Below are 19,843 nucleotides of genomic sequence, written 5' to 3'. Positions count from 1 at the left end.
ATGGTCGGGCTGATGGACTGAAGTAGGCTCTCAGGGTATAGGGTCCAGCGAGCATGTGGTAGGACGGCTGCATGTCAGGAGTCTGGACACTTCACTCTCGGAGAGAGGCGGAATGCTGAAAAAAAGATGTTCCAGCAGTCCCTAGAGGTTGTAGGAGTGCGGTATCTGAGTCAGATGCGTTGAGTGGGCATGTAGAGAATTGACTGCTGATTGCCGCCACTTTGTAAAAAAAATGAGGCGAGGGTATCTGCAGTAAGGCTGGATGGAGGAGGAGGCAGCTGAGGGTTGAGTAGCGATTTGAAGGTTGAGAAAAGTTTTCGAGTGTCTGTAGCGCTGTTGATTTTGTCATTGTAGAAAGCAATCTTAGCAGCAGTGATGCTGGCTGAGAAGGAGGTCAGGAGTGTCTGGTAGTTTTGAGGTCGCCAGCTAGTTTGGATTTGTGCCATTTCCTCTCCGCAGCTCTGAGTTTGGTGCGCCAGATCGGAGGGTATCATTTAGCCATGGATGAGAATGTTTGGATCGAGCTGGCCTTGTGGTAAGAGGGCACAGCTTGACACGTCAGTGTGGAGCAGAGCGAGTCAGTGGCTTCATTAACCTCCAGAGAGGAGAAGGTGTTGAGTGGAGGTAGACCGAGGCAACCACAGAGGAGAAGTGCGTTGGAGACAGGTTCCGGATGTTGCGCGGCGAACGTGACCATCGGCTGAGGAGCCGGAGGCTGTTCTGTCAGGCTGACGCTGAACTGGATGAAGAAGTGGTCAGAAAGATGGAGAGGCGTCACCATGAGGGTGTCTGTGCTGCAGTTCTGAGTGAAAATCAAGTCAAGCTCTTTGCCAGCTTTGTGAGTCGGTGGGCTTTGAACCAGTTCGAGGTCAAAGGAGTGGACCAGGGCCAAAAGTCCGCTGAGCCTGGGGCATCTAAGTGGATGTTCATATCACCGAGAACAAGAAGCCGACAGTCATGCTCAGGGATGGAGGATAGCAGAGTGTCAAGTTCGGCAATAAAGTCGCCTAGTTGGCCTGGAGGGCGGTAGATGACCAGCAGTAGAGTTTTGCTGGGGCGATCACTGTGATGGCATGGAATTCGAATGAGACATATTTGTTTGAAGGCAGTAGCGGGGTGAATTTCCATTTGTTGGAGATCAGCAGGCCCGTTCCGCCTCCCCCTCGGCCCAGATAGGCGAGGGGTGTGGGATAGTGTAAGGTTAGTGGAGAGTGCAGCCGGGGTGGCAGTGTTCTCTGGTTTGATCCAAGTCTCAGTGAGAGCAAGGAGTTCCAATGAAAGGTGGTTGGCATAGCCAGCTATGAAGTCCATTTTGTTGACTGCGGATTGACAGTTCCACAAGCCCATGGAGAAGGAGGTTTCTGTCGGTGAGGACCGTTTAATACTCACTATACAGGAAGTGCATTTTAACAGTAATGTCAGCAATGTATAGCAGACATCCCAACCTAACCTACTTAGATACTGAAATTCAGATGTTTGTTCAATAATGTCTAAGTACACCAAATAAGGAAGGCCTATTGATAGAAATTGTTATAGTAAAATATGTAGATTTTTTTTCATGTAGCCTTGGCAACTAGCCATCTTGTATAGGCCTGAGTAATATGCAAATTAAATTACACTTGTTAAACTCACCTCAACAAGTCTTTTGCAATCATTTAACCCGCCGTGAGCAATGCTAAAGTCACTGTTACAAACAGTGCAGTGTGCAAGACTTATCATTATGTTTTAATCTTATGAGACAATTGGGTACACTTTTGCGTAGTCTGATGTAAAATGGGTCTTAAATCTTCCTTTTTGAGGGGCACTGACGCTGTCATGACGCTCCTGTTCCTAGATACACTGACTTAACTGATTAATTAAGTTTGGGAGAAAAGAGATATAAGTACACTTACACTGAAAACTGATTGGTTGATTTAGCAAAACAGACCAGGATGCTCTCTGTCTTGGATGCGCTTCAGGCACAAATGCACCACTCCTCTCTCTCTCCCTCTCCATTGTGTGCGCGTTAAACTCATATGCACACGCGATTTGAAGTCTGGTCTGGCTTGCGTGCTCTTGTTCGCTCTAGGTTCTGGGAGATTTTATGTAATTTGCGGGCGTCAGAAAGCCGGTATCAATATGTGGGAGACTCCCAAAACTTCGGGAGACTTGGTATGTCTAGCTAGACAGCACTTTGTCGCCAGCACAGAATGTACAATGTACCTTAATGTTGTCATGTTTAGCTGACACAAACTCAAAGTAATGACTGATGAAATGTGCATCTCTCTCTCTCCCTCCATTGTTGTTTACGTTTGTGTCGCTGCGTGGTTTTACACGTGAATTGTGCTCATGCTGAAAACGTGAGCATAGCCTACATGACATTAATCCCCAAGACAAGAAGAAAGCAAAGAATATATCTTTTTACTAAGGAAAATTACAAAAATAGTAACGCACAGTAATTTAGATAAGTAACTTTAATCTGATTACTGGTTTGTAAATAGTAGTGCGTTAGATTACTCGTTACTGAAAAAAGTGGTCAAAATACACTAAGTAACGCGTTACTGGCATCACTGCTTGCATCACTCACAATTGTGGTCGCCTTGCGGGTGAGGTGGGAGGTGTAAATGTCCTTCAGGGAGGGGAGTGAAGCACCAATAATCCTTCCAGCTGTGTTCACTATACGCTGCAGGGCTTTCCTGTTGTATTCAGTGCAGCTTCCGCCCCACACAGCGATACAGCTGGAGAGGATGCTCTGAATGGTGCCTCGGTAGAATGTGGTCATGATGGCTGGTGGAGCACTTGCTCGCCTGAGTTTCCACAGTTAGTACAGGCGGCGCTGAGCTTTCTTCGCCAGATTGCCAGAGTTTAGGCGGGCAAATAAAACTTTTAGTTGAATGGATCTCAATAGAGTGGCGAAGTCCCGCCCCTTCCGTTTGCCTCCATGGGACCTATCTTTCAAAAAATGTTGAACGCCAGCATATGGCGAAAAATAAATTATTTTCTGGTCCCGGTTGACTTGTGCCTTGAATTACCCATATGATGTTTGTCAATTTTAAACACAATTTTTCATGTAAAGACATTTGCAGTTTGTTTCGTAACTACTGAATTACAACATTGTGAAAGATCGTAATTCCAGTGACTACAAACCCATCAGTCGCGCTAGTGACGTTAGCTCATTCACAGCCACACAGATTGTACAAGCATACCAGCAACAGGTCTTAATTGGGCTTTCCTTGCCGATGAAAATACCATGAGTCAGAGGATTAAACACATCAGGTAAGTTGTATTCGTCCATAGACTGTACATTAGATACTGTTAAGAGACATAGCAGGCAGCAAGATGCAACCGTTAACTAGCATAACAGCTCTTATCGTTTCATTACGCTGGTGACGACATCGCTCGAGACGAGAGATGTAGTCCACTGAGCCGATTTTGCACAAAACCAACATAACTTTTGAAGTCTATCAACAACAGTACTTTCTTGACGTGAAAAATTATCTTTTAAATTCACACACATCATATGTGAAATTCGTGGCACAATTCAAACTGGACAAAAAAATAATTGTTATCTCTCCGTTAACTCCCGTTCATAATTTTTTGAAAGATAGGTCCCATGGACCGGAAGTAGAAGGGCGTGACTTCGCCACTCTATGACAAAATCGTTGTTGGGGCGTTTTTTTTGCTGATGAGGGCGGGTTTTTCAGCGTGATTGAGCGTGATCTTATACAAGTTATATCAATAGCCTAGGACCGTTAGCATTGGTTGAGTGATGGAGGCCAATTTGATTATTGGTGTTTGTAGAAAACCATAAATGCGGTTACCAAGCAAATTGATATCAGCGCCGTAATTGTATCTTCCGACTGTCATCTCATTCTTTTCTGACCAGCCTACTAACAGGAGCTAAGTGAATTAGCCACAACGCGTTCGCTAACACAATGGTTTTCTAATGGAAAATATACCTGAAAGATAACCTGTCTATGAAGCATCCTAAACAGGCTGGGACATTTCTGCTTGCTAAATAGGTTTTCCTGCTGTCGATTCGCACACAGTCCTTGGTGGCCCTGTCAGTGCTTTGTAAAATGTTGCGTTAAGACCAAAAAAAGTCTCAAAAAGCATCTGAGCTAACGTTCATTCCCAAACACCACTTCAATCCTCTATTTTCAAAGGTGTTTCAAGTCAGGAAGAGCATGGTCTGAAGTCTGAAAAATCATTTTGGTTCTCGTTTTCAGAGCACCTAAACACCTTGTGGGAATATACAACGATTTATTTGATATTTTTTCCTTTATTCTCCACGATCCCTTCTTTTTAAAAACACCAATTTGACTTGTCTAATGCAAATCTTCCTTTTTTACTTTCCACCCTGAACATGGACAAAAAGTACTATTGAGATCAATATGTTTTGTATAGAGTTACCACAGGTTACTCTATACAACCACAGGTGGCACCAGTTCTCTAGATGTGTGTGCTTACCATTCATGCTGGCGTGCCTGATAGTGACTGCTGTTGTCGTGCTAAGCTTATGCTCCTGTCTCTAAATAGGCACAGTGTAGACTAGACCTACTTCCTATGTCGCTTGATTTTCTGTAACAAATGCAGCCTGTAGCCTAGGCTACTTCAGCAAACCCAGACTGGTGTGGCATCAGTTTCACTTTTAAAACGCAACAGTGTAGCGAGAGGGAGTGTGCAGGCTATTTATTTAATTTGCAGCATGACAGACGAACACCCATTGTGAGCGCACTCTACGAACCAGTGGCATCTTTAGTAGCATTTTTTAAATTATTATTTTCCCCCAGCAATCAGTACAAATAAGCATCGGTAGGCTAAACATAAAAATTAATCAAGATAGATCTGGCCAAAAGTGGGCCGTTTGCGGTCGTGGGCCCGGAGCGACTGCCCCCCCCCCTCCCTCCACTTATGGGTAGAATTGAAATGGTAGGCTACTTGTTACTTCATTATGCTAAATTAGTACATCAAAAACTGTTGTGACTGTCTGACTGACAACATTTTGTTTTGTTAGTAATTCTAATCCTGCATAATTTCAATGGAGAATGCTATGCTAGACAAGGTAAATCAACTGAACCAGCTAACCAGAGGTTAGCCATGGGCTACTATCCATTATCGTAAAATAACTGAAGTTGAAGTGAAAGCAATTCACGTTTATTGAGTCCCATTGTGTTGATCTTTCTTGTGATGTGTAGATGTGGCTCATAATCTGTCCATAATGCCAAGGGGTATAAATACGAATTCTTCTCATTTGTTGCTTTAACAGTAGGTTATTAAGTGCATGGCTTTCTTTGCATAAAATATGTAAAGAAAATTTAGGGAGTTATTTATAATTTGGCCAGGATTATTTCACTTCCCTATCCCAGAACCCCCACACTTTTAAAAAGCTTGATAGGCCCCTGCCCTTGAGCAAGGCACCTAACCCCTCACTGCTCCCTGAGCGCCACTGCAGCAAGGCAGCTCGCTGCTCCGGGTCATTGTGTGATTCACCTCACTGTGTGTTCACTACGTGCTCTGTGGGTTACACTAATTCACGGATGTGATAAATGCAGAGACCAAATTCCTTGTGTACGCAAGTATTCTTGGCCTACAAACCTAATTTATGATTTACAATTACATTCATACACATTCCTCTTTTCAGAGCATGTTCCACCATCATCACATAAATCATCATATAATTGCTAATTTGTACTTAAAAGCTGCAGAGTATCATCAAAATTCTTGATATCAGCCAATGCCCCTACAGTAGGCTACCTTTCACTGACTCAGGTATTATTGCTTCTCATTTCTTTGTAAGTGTTCATTTATTGATAAAGAGTAAATGTTTGTGGACAAAATACATACATTTTCATAACCAACTACATGTACATCCCACCATGAAGCCTACTGATGAAGAATTCATGTAATGGTAAAAGAAACTGCAAATAAATATGAGAATAATATCAATATATGTGCAATAGGCTATTCAAACTTTTAAAGTCATGTAGTGCATGCTTTTGTATTACTTGGCAATCATCAACCATTTAGATAACATCTTTTAACAAACACATTGTAAGTACTAAATAAATTGTATACACATTTCATAGATAAAATATAACCAAAAATATTTCAGAATGTTGCCGAAAACACAACTAAGTCGAAATATATCATAAAGTCATTGTGTCATTCATTCATTATGGCATGATCATATAGTATTTATGAGGTTGTTGTCTTTTATCTATGTATTCTTTCACATACTCAGACAAATTTGTTTCTGATTGATTTCATATCGAGGGCTGATTAAAAAAAAAGAAAATCACTTAACTTGCATGAGAGAAGACTCGGGGCTACATATTTGACACCTTAAAATTATTTTCATGCTCTTTTGAAACCACGGGTAGAACAAAGCATATATAATCGGATTGAACAAAGAATTCAGGTAGAGTAGGGCTGATGTGTAATTCAGTACTGCCTCTAAGATTTGGGAGTTTATACCAGGAATAACACTAGCAAAGTAATATGGCACAACACATAACAAAAAGACAGACACTAATATTCCAAGCACTTTTGCAGCTTTTCTCTCTGATCGTTTAGACACATTATCATTCTTGCTATTTGGATTTCCCTGACTGTTAGCTGCCCTGATGGCAGTGGCATGTTTCCTGGCAATGCCAAAGATTATCAGGTACAGTACAAACATAATGCAGCAAGGCAATACAAACACCACTACAAAATCAACCCAAGACCATATTTCATCAACAGCAATGAGACAGTCATGTGGACAGAGTGTCAGTGCATGAGTAAAGTAACCGTTGTCGTACAGAAGAGCAAAATTGTAAGCCATAGAAAAGACCCAGTCTAGGGAGGCCACAATGATCATGAGGTTCACAGTGATTTTCTTGGAATAGTAAAATGGATTGCTCAGAGCCATGCACCTATCCACTGCAATGAGAGCCACAATATGGACAGATGCACAGGTCAAGTGGAATGACACAAAGTTGAAAAAAGCACAAGCTCTTGTTCCAAAAAAACCAGCATGATTCTATCAGCCAAATAAATTGCATTGGCATTACAAAAATTCCCACAAAGAAATCAGTCACAGCCAAGACAAAAAGGAGCACATTAGTTGGTGTGTGAAGCTGTTTGAAGTGACACACCGATGTGATAACAAGCAGGTTGCCACCCACAGTGATTAGCACAGCAAGTATTGCAGACACATACAAAGCCACATATGATGTAGTCACTGTTGATTTCCCAAAGCATGAAACACAATCGTCCAGAAGGCTGTCATTGTTGAATCTGTTTGTCTTTATGTATGTTGGCTCAGTGTAGAGCTCTCTAGAAACGGAATAGGATTCCAATGACATGATCAGACACTTAGTGAATCAGACCTATCGGTGTTCTGTATTTATAAAAGTTTAACTCCACAGACACTCCCCACTACCCCATGCATTATTTATTTCTGATGATTCATGATGTATTCCTCAAGGATCAAGCATCTTCATCTCTAATTTTAACATGGACATCTTGTTTAACACATATACAGTATATGTTTTAATGGCAGATCTCGTATTCAAATGCACTACATTTCTAAAATCAAATTGTTGGTTTACTAATGTGTACAGAACACCGATAGGTCTGATTCACTAAGTGTCTGATCATGTCATTGGAATCCTATTCCGTTTCTAGAGAGCTCTACACTGAGCCAACATGATCAAAATTAAAAGGACTAGGGCTGTCAAGAGATTATTTTTTAAAATCGCGATTAATCACTGAATTTCTATAGTTAATCGCAATTTAGACCATTTTAATTTTGATCATATTCATGATTTGTTCATTTTTGTAAGTACTCATTGATTTTTGGGATTTATCAATTTTGTTGTTTTTACTCTTACCAAGAACAAACCAGAAATTGCACCATTGCATTTGGCACACAATTTCAATTCTATATTTGAGGAACTTAAAAAAACATATACTAAATTGTCATAAGAAACCCACTGATAAAATAAAAAATGTTGGGTTATGTTGTAATCCTGGTTCTCTGAGTGAAGAGACCATCTCTCCACTTTGTTACATATTCCAAAAGTACGGGGAATGACCCCCCACCTGCTAAGGACCGTCGATAGGCTTTAAGACACACCGGCTCACCCGGACAAGCCCAACTCGAACCTATAAAACAACTGTGTTGGCATGTAATCACTAATAGTTTCATCGGAACGGGTCCCCGAGCGGCCTGATGACTGGAGAGGTGGCCTCTTCACTGAGAGAACAAGGGTTACAACATAACCCAATGTTCTCTATCGTCTCGAGACCATCTCTCCACTCCATTACATTTCTATGGAAGCATATGAGTAGCTTTATTCAAATGAGAATGCAATCTGCAATATGTAATTCAAAAAGACATTACATTATGCAATTGACAATTCATTATGCAATTTAATATTGCAATTTGCAATAATATCTAACAAATTGTATTTTAATCTGCAAAGTGACAATGAAATCCTAAAATCAATTCCAATAATTTTGGTTAAAAAATAGAATAAACATGGATTGAATTGCATTCCATTTTGCCATGGTACTTCAGTCTCAAAATTCAAATGGCAATTAATTTTGCATTTCAATTTTCAATATTCAGTTTCATCATTTAACTGTCAATTCGTTTTGCAATTTAATATTTAAAGTGCAATGTAGGATTGCATTTTAAAAACATATTTGGCAAAACTGTCAATGCCAGCCTGAAAAGATTTTGGATTATTTTGGGCAAAATGTTTTGCCATCGTTTTGAGGCATTTTATTCAAATGGAAAAGAAATAGCGCCCCCCGTGATTGCATTGCACTTTGGTCACGCTCTTTGTGTTGCAAAATTCAATGGCCATTCAATCTGCCAAACGCATTGCAATCTGTCAAGTCACTCGTCAAGGCGGGAACTAGGCTACGTCACTTCCATGTTTACGTCTTACCCAGTTAGCGCTTGACGAATTGACAGTTAAATGATGAGACTGAATATTGAAAATTGAAATGCAAAATTAATTGCCATTTGAATTTTGAGACTGAAGTACCATGGCAAAATGGAATGCAATTCAATCCATGTTTATTCTATTTTTTAACCAAAATTATTGGAATTGATTTTAGGATTTCATTGTCACTTTGCAGATTAAAATACAATTTGTTGGATATTATTGCAAATTGCAATATTAAATTGCATAATGAATTGTCAATTGCATAATGTAATGTCTTTTTGAATTGCATATTGCAGATTGCATTCTCATTTGAATAAAGCTACCCATATGCTTCCATACATTTCATATGTACAGGGTAACTCTTTAAGACACCCCGCGAGGAGATGGCCCAGGAAGGCCCAGACCAAGAACCACTGTCGACCCAGTCACCATGAACAGACAGCGCATGGAGCTCACTAATCCTCTTTGCAGAAGTAATGGCCAAGAGGAAAGCTCTCTTAAGAGAAAGCCACTTCAGGTTGGTGTGAGTGAGGGGCTCAAAAGGCGGAAACGTCAGTGCCTCAAGGACGAGGTCCAGATCCCATGGTGGGACAGGAGGGCCAGCACTGCGAATCTCCGTGCTCCTCTGAGGAAACGGGAGATCAGGGAACAGCCGTCCTCTTAGGGGCCAGGCCACCAGCCGGAGCCCTGCTGGGAAGGGATGGAACAGTTTACCGTCTGCCTGGGATAGGAGGTCCCTCCGGAGAGGAAGCGACCTCCGCTCTGCTGAATCGTGACCAGACCTCCTCAACCACCTGGCGGTGGAGTCTCCACTCTCTGGTATGTGGGCCACCTCTTGACAAGATGTCGGCCACAGCATTCAAGGCCCCCGGCACATGCTCTGAGAGAGCTGAACAGGGGCTGATCCCATAGCCACAGGTCCGTCACCAGACTGCAAAGGGCTGGAGACCCCAAGCCCCCCTGTCTGTTTATATAGGCTGCAGTCACCATGCTGTTGGTCCTCACCATCACATTTTGGCCTCTTAGCCACAGTAGAAAGTGCCGGAGGGCAAGGAGAGCGGCTCTCAGCTCCAGGACATTGATGTGCTGGGATAGCCAAGGGTCCGTCCAGAGATGCCCTGACCTTCGAGAACGGCACTCCAGCCTACTGGGGATGCATCTGTAAAAGCGACCCGGCGACGAATCACTGGTCCCATGGCACTCCCCCTCTCGGTGTTGGTTGGATCTTTCCACCGGCGTAGGGCTCTGGTGAAGCCTGCGGTACACAGTCACCTTGGCATGGGAGGGCCCTTGGGGGCACAGGCCTAGGCTCAACAGGCACCTCTGGACTGGGTGCATGTGAAGGAGGCCCAAGAGGCGAAGGCAGAATCTGCACTCCACCTGGGGGTGCAACGTGAAGCAACCGAGACATGCGGCAAAGACTGCTGTCTCGCCGGTGAGAGAGTTACGGTTGCCCTCCTTGAGTCCAGGGCCATGCCCAGGAAGGTGGTGATCTGGGAATGCTGGAAGGTGGTGATCTGGGAATGCTGGAGTCTGCTTTTCTTGGGATTGGGGTGCCCAGTGGCTGAAAGTGGTACTAAAGTTTCACGCAGCTTCACGTCACGTAATGCGCGACTGAAGTGGCCATTTCAAAGTAATGCCCACTGTAACAGTGGAGATCAAACAATCAGTGATTACACGCCAAAACACAGGTGTTTTATAGTTTCGGGTTGGGGCGTGTCCGGGTGAGCTGGTATGTCTTAAAGCCTATCCACGGTCCTTAGCAGGTGGGGGGTCATTCCCCCGTACATATGGAATATGTAACGGAGTGGAGAGATGGTCTCGAGACGATAGAGAACGGTTTATTTTATGTTTTAGCCAATCTCAGGTGATTAGATCACCAGAAACAGGATTTGAGGTTGGTATTTAGATAGAGGTGTGAATGGCTCTAAAGGAGAAGAGTATTCTAGGAATATAAATAATATGGAAACTTCACTCATGTTTTTCTTCAGGGGGCCAATGAGGTTCGTCTGTTTGAGGACACCAGTCTGTGTCCCGTGCCTGCCTAGTGAGTCACCATCATGCCCAAGGACATCCAGCTGGCTCTTCCCATTTACAGGTGGCATGCTTAAATTCTTAAGAATATCTCTAAACTGCAAAATTGGGCTTCACTGTGAAACACAGTGATATGAAACACATAAAAAACGGGGCTATCCGAGAGGTGGGCTCAGTGGACACATTCTTAAACTATTTCACCCATACTTCTCCTTTTTACTTATATGATATTCCCTATTTTGCACTTCTAGCCACTCTCTCTTCTTTTCCCTCCTCTTCTTCATTTGTTGTGCTGTAGGGTGGTCTGCAAGCTATCCCAAGTGGTCCGCTAGCAGACATGGTAAAATATAATATAGATGAGTTGTTTGCAATGTTGAACCAACTTGTATGTAAATCCAAACAGTTCTGCAACATGCCTACAGTATGTAAGCTACGCCAGTTTAAATCATATGAATCCTCTGACACAATAAGCAAGGTGAGTAAGCCTAATGTGTAATATATTGTTGAAGTAGGTTTACTCTTTCTTTTAGCAAGTGGTCCGTGAGGTTTTTTTTTTATTGGTTAAGTGGTCCTTGGTCTGATAAAGTTTGAGAAACACTGGCCTAGACAACAGCCAAAAGCATTTGTAAAGAAATGATTCTTTGGAGGCTTCTCTGTAATAGAGAAAGAGTAAAAACGCAAGTGGCAGCTATGAGGCCTCCAGTGAACCAATGGCTGATGTGCCTGATATACTGAAAAAGTCAATGCTATGACATTTATGGGTGAGCGATTTGAAACACACAACTAGGTGCTACAGATCCTCAGTTCTGCCTCTCAGATGTCAAGTGAATCTTTCTAGGCTCACTGCATGGAAGCTAAAAACACTCTTTAGAGATGACTGTGGCACCATCGGTATGACTCTGGCGCACAAGATTGAGAATTTCCATAATCTGCCAGGTATGATGACTGCTTTTGAGCTACTTTCCTTTCTCTGTGGAAAAAAAAAAACCTAAAGAAACTGTATCTTAACCTTTGTATAGGCCTAAGAATTGCATTCACTCTACCAGCAATAAGATGAAATGAAACATCGGCAGAAATGAGATTTTTTTTTATAAATTAAAGCTAATCAAAAGCAAGTGGTCAGTCCATCATGTGCATAAGTCTATGGTGACATCATTGGTAATTATGAAAGTCCAGAAGATGAATGTTTTGATTGCAAGATTTAATTCAACCATTCAAATGTGTACACTTACATGTAACAATTGTGTGATTGCATATGGCAGAACTGCATTGGCTTAACTATGTGTCATTGGGGCAGCCGTGGCCTACTGGTTAGCGCTTCGGACTTGTAACCGGAGGGTTGCCCGTTCGAACCCCGACCAGTAGGAACAGCTGAAGTGCCCTTGAGCAAGGCACCTAACTGCACTGTGTTCACTGTGTGCTGAGTGTGTTTCACTAATTCACGGATTGGGATAAATGCTGTACTTTCTCACTTTCTTCCAGGCAGTCCTGATAGTGGTATGCTGATGCTGAAAGAGCCCAGCCTGTAGAGGGAGCCAAAGTTAATCAAACTTAGTCATCTTGAGATTGTCTAGAAAATGTCAGATATTAAGGAAGTATTGTTTGATTGTATTATTTGTTTATACCTCATTCTGTTCTGTCACCGAACAAAGAAAGATGCTAGAGGGGAAGTGGGGTCGGTTGCACTGGGGTGACTTGTGACTAATGGCAAGTACTTTACCGGGGCCGTGTGTCAGGTAGGAGGGGCCCTGAGCAGCAGGCTACAGAGGTGTCAGGACTGGCGCTGTCATATCTTACGGAACAACGTACTGTCGCACCTAATGGAAATGTATCTCTGTTTTCTCTTTAAGTGTTCCCCATCATGGGAGGTACTGAAAAAAGAAGTGACAGTAGCATCAGCAATAGTATAAACAATAGTATAAACAATAGTATAAACAATAGTATAAACATCCATTCCATAGGTCTCCTACACAGCCATAGAGTGTCAGAGGATATTCCTTCAACGTAGTGTGTCCATATACGGTCTCTCAAGTCATGTTTTCTCTCTAAATGTTTGCTGATGAAGAGTTAATGCACTCACACAATATTGTTTTTATGTAGGCTATATGGTCTCTTCAATTAAAATATAATAATAAAAAATAAAAAAAAGATATGCAAGTAATCAAGTCTGATGAACATGTGTGTATTCATCAATGAACAGGATAAAACCAGCATATTGAATCATTCACATCCTCAGATGAGTTTGAGAGCTAGGGCCTAATTACAGAAAAATAGGAAATCCTATCTTCCTCTGACAGAGGCATGCTATTTTGAATTTAGGACAGGGTCTGTGCTATGTGAGGGCAGCCGTGGTCCACTGGTTAGCACTCTGGACTTGTAACCGGAGGGTTGCCGGTTCGAGCCCCGACCAGTGGGCCATGGCTGAAGTGCCCTTGAGCATGGCACCTAACCTCTCACTGCTCCCCGAGTGCCGCCGTTGACGCAGGCAGCCGGGATTAGTGTGTGCTTCACCTCACTGTGTGTTCACTGTGTGCTGTTTGTGTTTCACTAATTCACCGATTGGGTTAAATGCAGAGACCAAAGTAAGATGGTTCTGTAATGGCCAAATTCCTATCTTAAGTAAAGATAAGATTTTTTCCTAAAGGCTGTTTGAAAAAAAATAAAATAAATCACTTCAGCTGCATGAGAGAGGACTCGTGGGGTACATATACGACACCTCAAAATCAACTTCAAGCTTTTTTGAAACCAGGGGTAGAACAAAGCATAAATAATTGGATTAAACATAGAATTCAGGTAAAGTATAAGGGACGTGTAGTTTAGCACATCCTCAAACACTTGGCCGTAGAGAAACTCAGCCATAACACTACCAGTGTAATATGGAACAACACATAACAAAAATACAAACACAAGTATTCCCAGCACTCTGGCAGCTTTTCTCTCAGATCGTTTGGGCATGTTCTCATTCTTGCTTCCATTTACATTGATCTGATTATTATTAGCTGCCCTGATGGCATTGGCGTGCCTCCTGGCAATAGCAAAGATTTTGATATACAATATAAACATGATGGAGCAAGGTAATGCAAACACCACCACAAAATCAATCCAAGACCAAATTTCGCTCACAGCAACAGGACATTCGCTCGGACACAATGTCAGCGAGGTCGTGAAAAAAAAGTTGCAGTAAAGAAGAGAAGAATTATACCCCACTGAAACCGCCCAGGTAAACAAAACCACGATGACAGCGAGCTTCACAGTGATTTGCTTGGTATAGAGAAAGGGATTGCTGAGAGCCAGGTATCTGTCCACTGCAATGAGAGCCACATTATGAACAGACGCTGTTGTCAATTGGAATGCAAAAAAGTTGAGAAAAGCACACATAGATGTCCCAAAGAACCAGCATGCCTCTATCATCCAGATGAATCCCAGTGGCATCACAAACAGTCCCACCATGAAATCTGCCACAGCTAAGGAAAGGATAAGCACATTAGTTGGCGTATGCAGCTGTTTGAAGTGACACACCGATATTATGACAAGCAGGTTGCCGAACACAGTTACTATAACAGCAAGTATTGCAGATATATAGAAAAACACATATTCTGGTGTAACCATTGTTTTCCCGAAGCAAGAAACACACTTATCCTTATGGCTGTGATTGCTGAATTCAAATGTGCTTTTTCCTAGGTCTGTTCGCTCAGTAAAGAGCCCCCTAGAAAGTGAATAGGAATCCAATGGCATGATGGGACTCCTAGTGGATCAGACCTTTAGCTGTATAGTATTTATACTCTTTTAAACAGGCCTTCTCACTCTCCCGCCCCATTTTTTTCTTTCTTTCTTGTAAGCTCTGATGATGTATGGTACCATCATGCATTGTAATCCGAGGTTTGAAAACAGGTTTAGGCTTGCTCTTATGAGACTGGGTCATTTAGTGGCTATCGAATTACGCCAGCGAATAAGATTAACGTTAGGCGTACAGGTTACAATGACAGGCCCATTCAATTTCCCTTACACCACTGAGTTAACCATTCAACATTACATCTGTAGCTGTATTTGACAGAGTGAAATAAAGCTTACTATAGCATACAAGTTGTTTTATGTTTTGTTTTTTAAGCACAGCTAACAATGAAGGCCTGTACCCAGGTCTGTGTGGGGTAGTGGCACGGGCCAGTAGTTCAGATTTCAGTGGCATGTCCGTTTTTTGATCGCTCTAGCAAGGCCCAATACTGGCCAGTAGGCAGGCCCAATAAAACAGTTTTGGAATGCCTAGGATCAGCCAAACCTGCACACAATAGTCAGTTATCAGTGTATGATAGTCTGTTAATGGTTATGTTGTTGATGAGAATTAATGTACTGTGAAAATAAGCTTCTGCTAGATCAGTGGTTACAAACCAATCATCTGTCCATTCACTGCAGCCTGTAAGGGTCGGCATGATCAGGTGACAGGGAATTTTTTTAAGATAGCTGATCAGACCTAGGAGGGTCTGAGACCGGCACCAACTAATCCTCTCCAGAGCCAAAATCAACTGGGCATCAGGCTAGCTGGAGAAACCAACAAAACTCACTAGACAGCAGCAAGGGACACGGACCTGCGTGTCTCACGTCCTGACAGTGTGCATTGGGATGAAGAAGGCTGAACCTGAGGTCCTAGGGCTTCACAGTATGGACAAACCAAAAGGACATAGCAATGAGCACCAAGTCTGGGCATGTTCTGGCTTTAGACACACACAGCATGTGGATGAATTTGTGTAGGCCACTTGTGCTGCTGCTGCCATATCCTGTTTACTGGTTCTAATTTCAGAACGCTTTACCAATGTCCACTGGAAATCGGTGATGGCATGAATGGCATTTTAAGAGAGATGCCTTTACAATGCCTCTTACCGCTACTTACAATAGAGTTAAAGATCATTATGACTTAAAGGGAATGCTTTATTAAAGTCTCTGCATAGATAGGTCATTTGTTACTGCATTTGGCATCAGAATCAGGGCTTTAAACCGGTTCAAGGAACGAAAACGAAAACCAGGAACTTTTTGTATTTTACAGGGAACAGGAACGAAACCGGAAACGTTATTATTTTTTATGTTCTGGAACAGGAACACTTATTTAAAAATAATGGTAACTTAATTCCTCAAAGTTTTCGTTGCCTAATTAACTAAAAAAAAAAAGTAATTATTTTCCTGCGCACATTTGTGGCCGCTTTATTTGTTGACTCTAGGTATAGGCTATTTTTGACAGATAATCAGGCTGAGATGGCGAAATTACACCTTTGCCGCACTTGGGACATGATCTAAAACCTGTCCGCCGCCCCAACACAGACAGCGTAGCTGAGCGTTCATCATCTTCATCTGAAGATGATGATGAAATTGATCAGCATCTGCCTATTGCAGAGAAGCGCGTTTAAAGCTCACCGAGAATGTTCTTCGTTATTGGGCGTCCATGGCCGCTTCAAATGCAGATATGCACAAACTCGCAATGTCCGTCATAGCGCTCCCCGTGACCTAAGTCAGCGTGGAGCGCGCATTTTCATCTTTGAAGTTTATTCTTTCTCTGCTTAGGTCGTCCCTGAATGACAAAATTCTGGAGGATATTCTTTTCATCCGCTTGAATAAACAGTTTGGAATGTAGGCTGACCCATTTGCACTTCTGTCTTTCTTGGTTAATTAACGTCAGATATGGGGAGTAATCTGCTTTTGTGACTGCATGATTTCTTTTATTTTTATTATTATTGGCTGTTAGGCATATTTTTTGCATCGTGGAAGGCAATTTACTCTCGTTAGGCCTAATGTCAGTCACAAATCTTTGTTTTTTTTGTTGTTTGTTTAAAAATGCCAGGTTGGTATAGGCATTTTTTTAGTTTTTGCGAACTGTTAAATGTGAGCCACTGTTATTACAGGCTATAATTAGTAGGCTATGTTTGTTGATAAACAATAGGCCCTACCTGATGAAACAGGCCTAATTGCAAGTAGGCCTAAACAAGACAAAAACAAAAGACTTGTTACGGTATGAGTAGGCCTACTGGAGGGCCTTTCCCCGACAGTTGGAATTTGTTGTTGCCCCGAAAGTGGCATAACCAATGTGTCTTAATAATGTGGTTACGTTTGTGTGGAAATTTTCTCTTTTAACAATAAACTACACATTTGAAATAATTGTAGGCCTATTTAATTATTATTATTAATAATAATATAATTATTATTATTTAATAATGGTTGTAATATTATTACATTTGGTTTAAGCTGGATGAGAAAGATGTGACATAATTCTAAAGCATTAAACAGCTGACAGGAACGAAATTAACCGTTCAGGGAACAGTATTTTTTTTGTTCTAACCGGTTCGGGAACGTCAATTTGTTGGTGGAACTCATAACTGGAAACGTTATAATTCCGTTTCTGTTCGGAACGAACCGATGGAAAAAAATCGGTTCAAAGCTCTGATTACAACACCTCATTTTTACTTTTTTGTGTTTAACTAGGTGGCGCTATATATGAAATGAGTGGTTATGGAATGGGTTGACATGGCCCCTTGTGATCAACATACAAAAAAAATGGTCCTCCTAAACCCTACGGTTCTCGACATATTCACAGAAAACTGTGTCTGCCCTACCCTCCTTTCGGGGGTCCAGTCCAGCGGGGGGGCTACAGATCAAAACGAAAAACGATGGTTCCATGCTATCCATGTGGGGTTACATGCCCACCAAGTTTCATGTACCCCGGTCTTTCAGTGTCCCGGGAATCCTTGACGGAAATTTGGACATGCGAAAAAGAAAAAAAAAAGAAAAAAATCTGACTAAACCTATATGCTTCGCTGCGCGGCGGTCATAATAATCAGCAAATAAACTTCACTAAACTCACCAAGACATGATAATTCTAGAATGGTCCCCTGTGAGTACCATATGTTCCTTTACCTGATAGTCTGCTGCTCTTGCCAACTGCTGAGTTGCAGATTGGACATTGAGGTCAGCGCTCTCAATGTTGGCCTCTATGCTGTCTGGGAAGCCACAAAGAAGGAAGTGGAAGAACCAGTGTGTTTAGTCTGCCATTGTCCTACAAGAAATGTGGTTGAATCACAATCAGGGAACAGCAACCTATGAAGTGGTGTCCTACAATGAATCGCAAGGCCTCAGAGCTTCGGGCAGGCTTGTTTCAGCCGTTAACTCAACATGTTTGAGGGTTGACACTTTTCAAGTGTCTGTGAGGCTTAAAGACAATGTCCTGTCATTACTGTATGTGATAGATAATAAAGCTTGTTTGAATCCGTTGAAATCTTAGAATTTAAGCACACACCATAAAGATATGCAGGTTTTTGTAGAATCCCATTTACAACGTAAACTGATATTTATTTTTTCCATTTCCTGTGTAGGCCTGTAAGGATGCCATATTATTTGACTTATTTGCCATATTAGTATTCCTTTTTATTATATCTTTATTTTATATGGCATAAACACAACACATTAAGCACTTACATCATGTTCTGACACCATGTTTTGTCAGTTAGTATTATTATACTATTATGGTCTGTCATCTCAATGGTACTCATTAGCCATGTGAGCTCTTTAGTGATCTTCACACCTTTAATTGGTCTTTGAGCGGTGTTGACACCCAAGAGCGGGTATGCAACTCTCTTTAGGTGTCAGGGTCTCCAACTTTTGGGCCAAAATGTAAACTATGGAATGCTGAAATGTACAGTACTATTGTACTGTACATTATGCTTTGTAATTGTGAACTTATTGCTGTAGGCTATCATCATCATCATAACTATTCCACCTGTGTGTGCAAAACAGTTTTGGCTGCAGCACAAATATTTTCATCCATAGATAAAAATAAGCAAATTTGTCCTCTGAATTTCTTCTGAAAGTGCACCAGATTGATACATTTAAATGTTAAAATATACAACAATTTCGTACGGGGGAGCATGCCTAGGGGGGCTTGGGTCCCAGTGCAGTTTAGGTGACACCCCTGGTACAAATCAATATGGGGGCTACAGACATGCCAACCTGCAAAAATTAATTTCAGGGAGATATCATGAAGCCCCCAAAAAAAAAAAAAAAAACTAAGATACAGATTTTAATCTGATATTAAAATATGTTTGTTCAATAATGTCTAGTCAGTAGTCTACACCAAATAAGGAAGGCCTATAGATAGAAATTGTGAAAATAATATGTAGATTTTGGTAGTTTGGTCTTTTCATATAGCCTTGCCAACTAGCCATCTAGTATAGGCCTGAATAATATGCACATGAATTGACACTAGTTAAACTCACCTCAACATGTTTTTTGCAATCATTTAACCTGCCATGGGCAATGCTAAAGTCACTGTTACAAACAGTGCAGCGTGCAAGACTAGGCCTATCATTATTTTTTACTCTTATGATTATGGGTCCTGCATGTTCCTTTTTTGAAACTCTGCGATCGATAGATAGATAGATAGATAGATAGATACTTTATTGATCCCCAGGGGAAATTCAAGGTCTCAGCAGCAGCATACATACAACACAAACACATTCTTTAACAGCAGAAAGAGTAATTAAAGTATAGGCTATAATATAAAAACACAACTAAGCAGTAAGGACAGTAGAAGATAAAGAATATGCTAAATATACTTGCCTTGACGCTCCTGTTCCTGGATACACTGAACTGATTAAGTTAAGAGATAAAAAGCCCGCCTACACTGAAAACTGATTGGTTGATTTAGCGAAACAGGCCAATTCCGGGAGATTTTATCTAATTTGAGAGCCGCTATCAATATGCAGGAGACTCCCGGAACTTCCGGGAGACTTGGGATGTCTGGAGCTATTTTGTCTGACAGGGGTGACCAAGAAACTAACAATTCTTGTAAAAAGTATCGCTACACCACAACACTCAATACGTTGTACAACGGTGAGTCATTTTCCCCGTTG

The 19,843-nt window shown here is 41.7% G+C and overlaps 2 pseudogenes; both read right to left on the bottom strand.

Annotated features, from left to right (window-relative positions):
- Nucleotides 1-6,189: 6,189 nt before the first annotated feature.
- LOC125299534 lies at nucleotides 6,190-7,046 on the bottom strand (annotated as a pseudogene).
- Nucleotides 7,047-13,624: 6,578 nt separating this feature from the next.
- On the bottom strand, nucleotides 13,625-14,564 carry LOC125299452 (annotated as a pseudogene).
- Nucleotides 14,565-19,843: the final 5,279 nt, after the last annotated feature.

This window comes from Alosa alosa, chromosome 8 (genome assembly GCF_017589495.1).
Source record: "Alosa alosa isolate M-15738 ecotype Scorff River chromosome 8, AALO_Geno_1.1, whole genome shotgun sequence".
NCBI classification, from domain to species: Eukaryota; Metazoa; Chordata; class Actinopteri; order Clupeiformes; family Clupeidae; genus Alosa; species Alosa alosa.
Note: the sequence above shows the minus strand (reverse complement) of the source record. Positions and strands in the feature narration are given on the sequence as shown.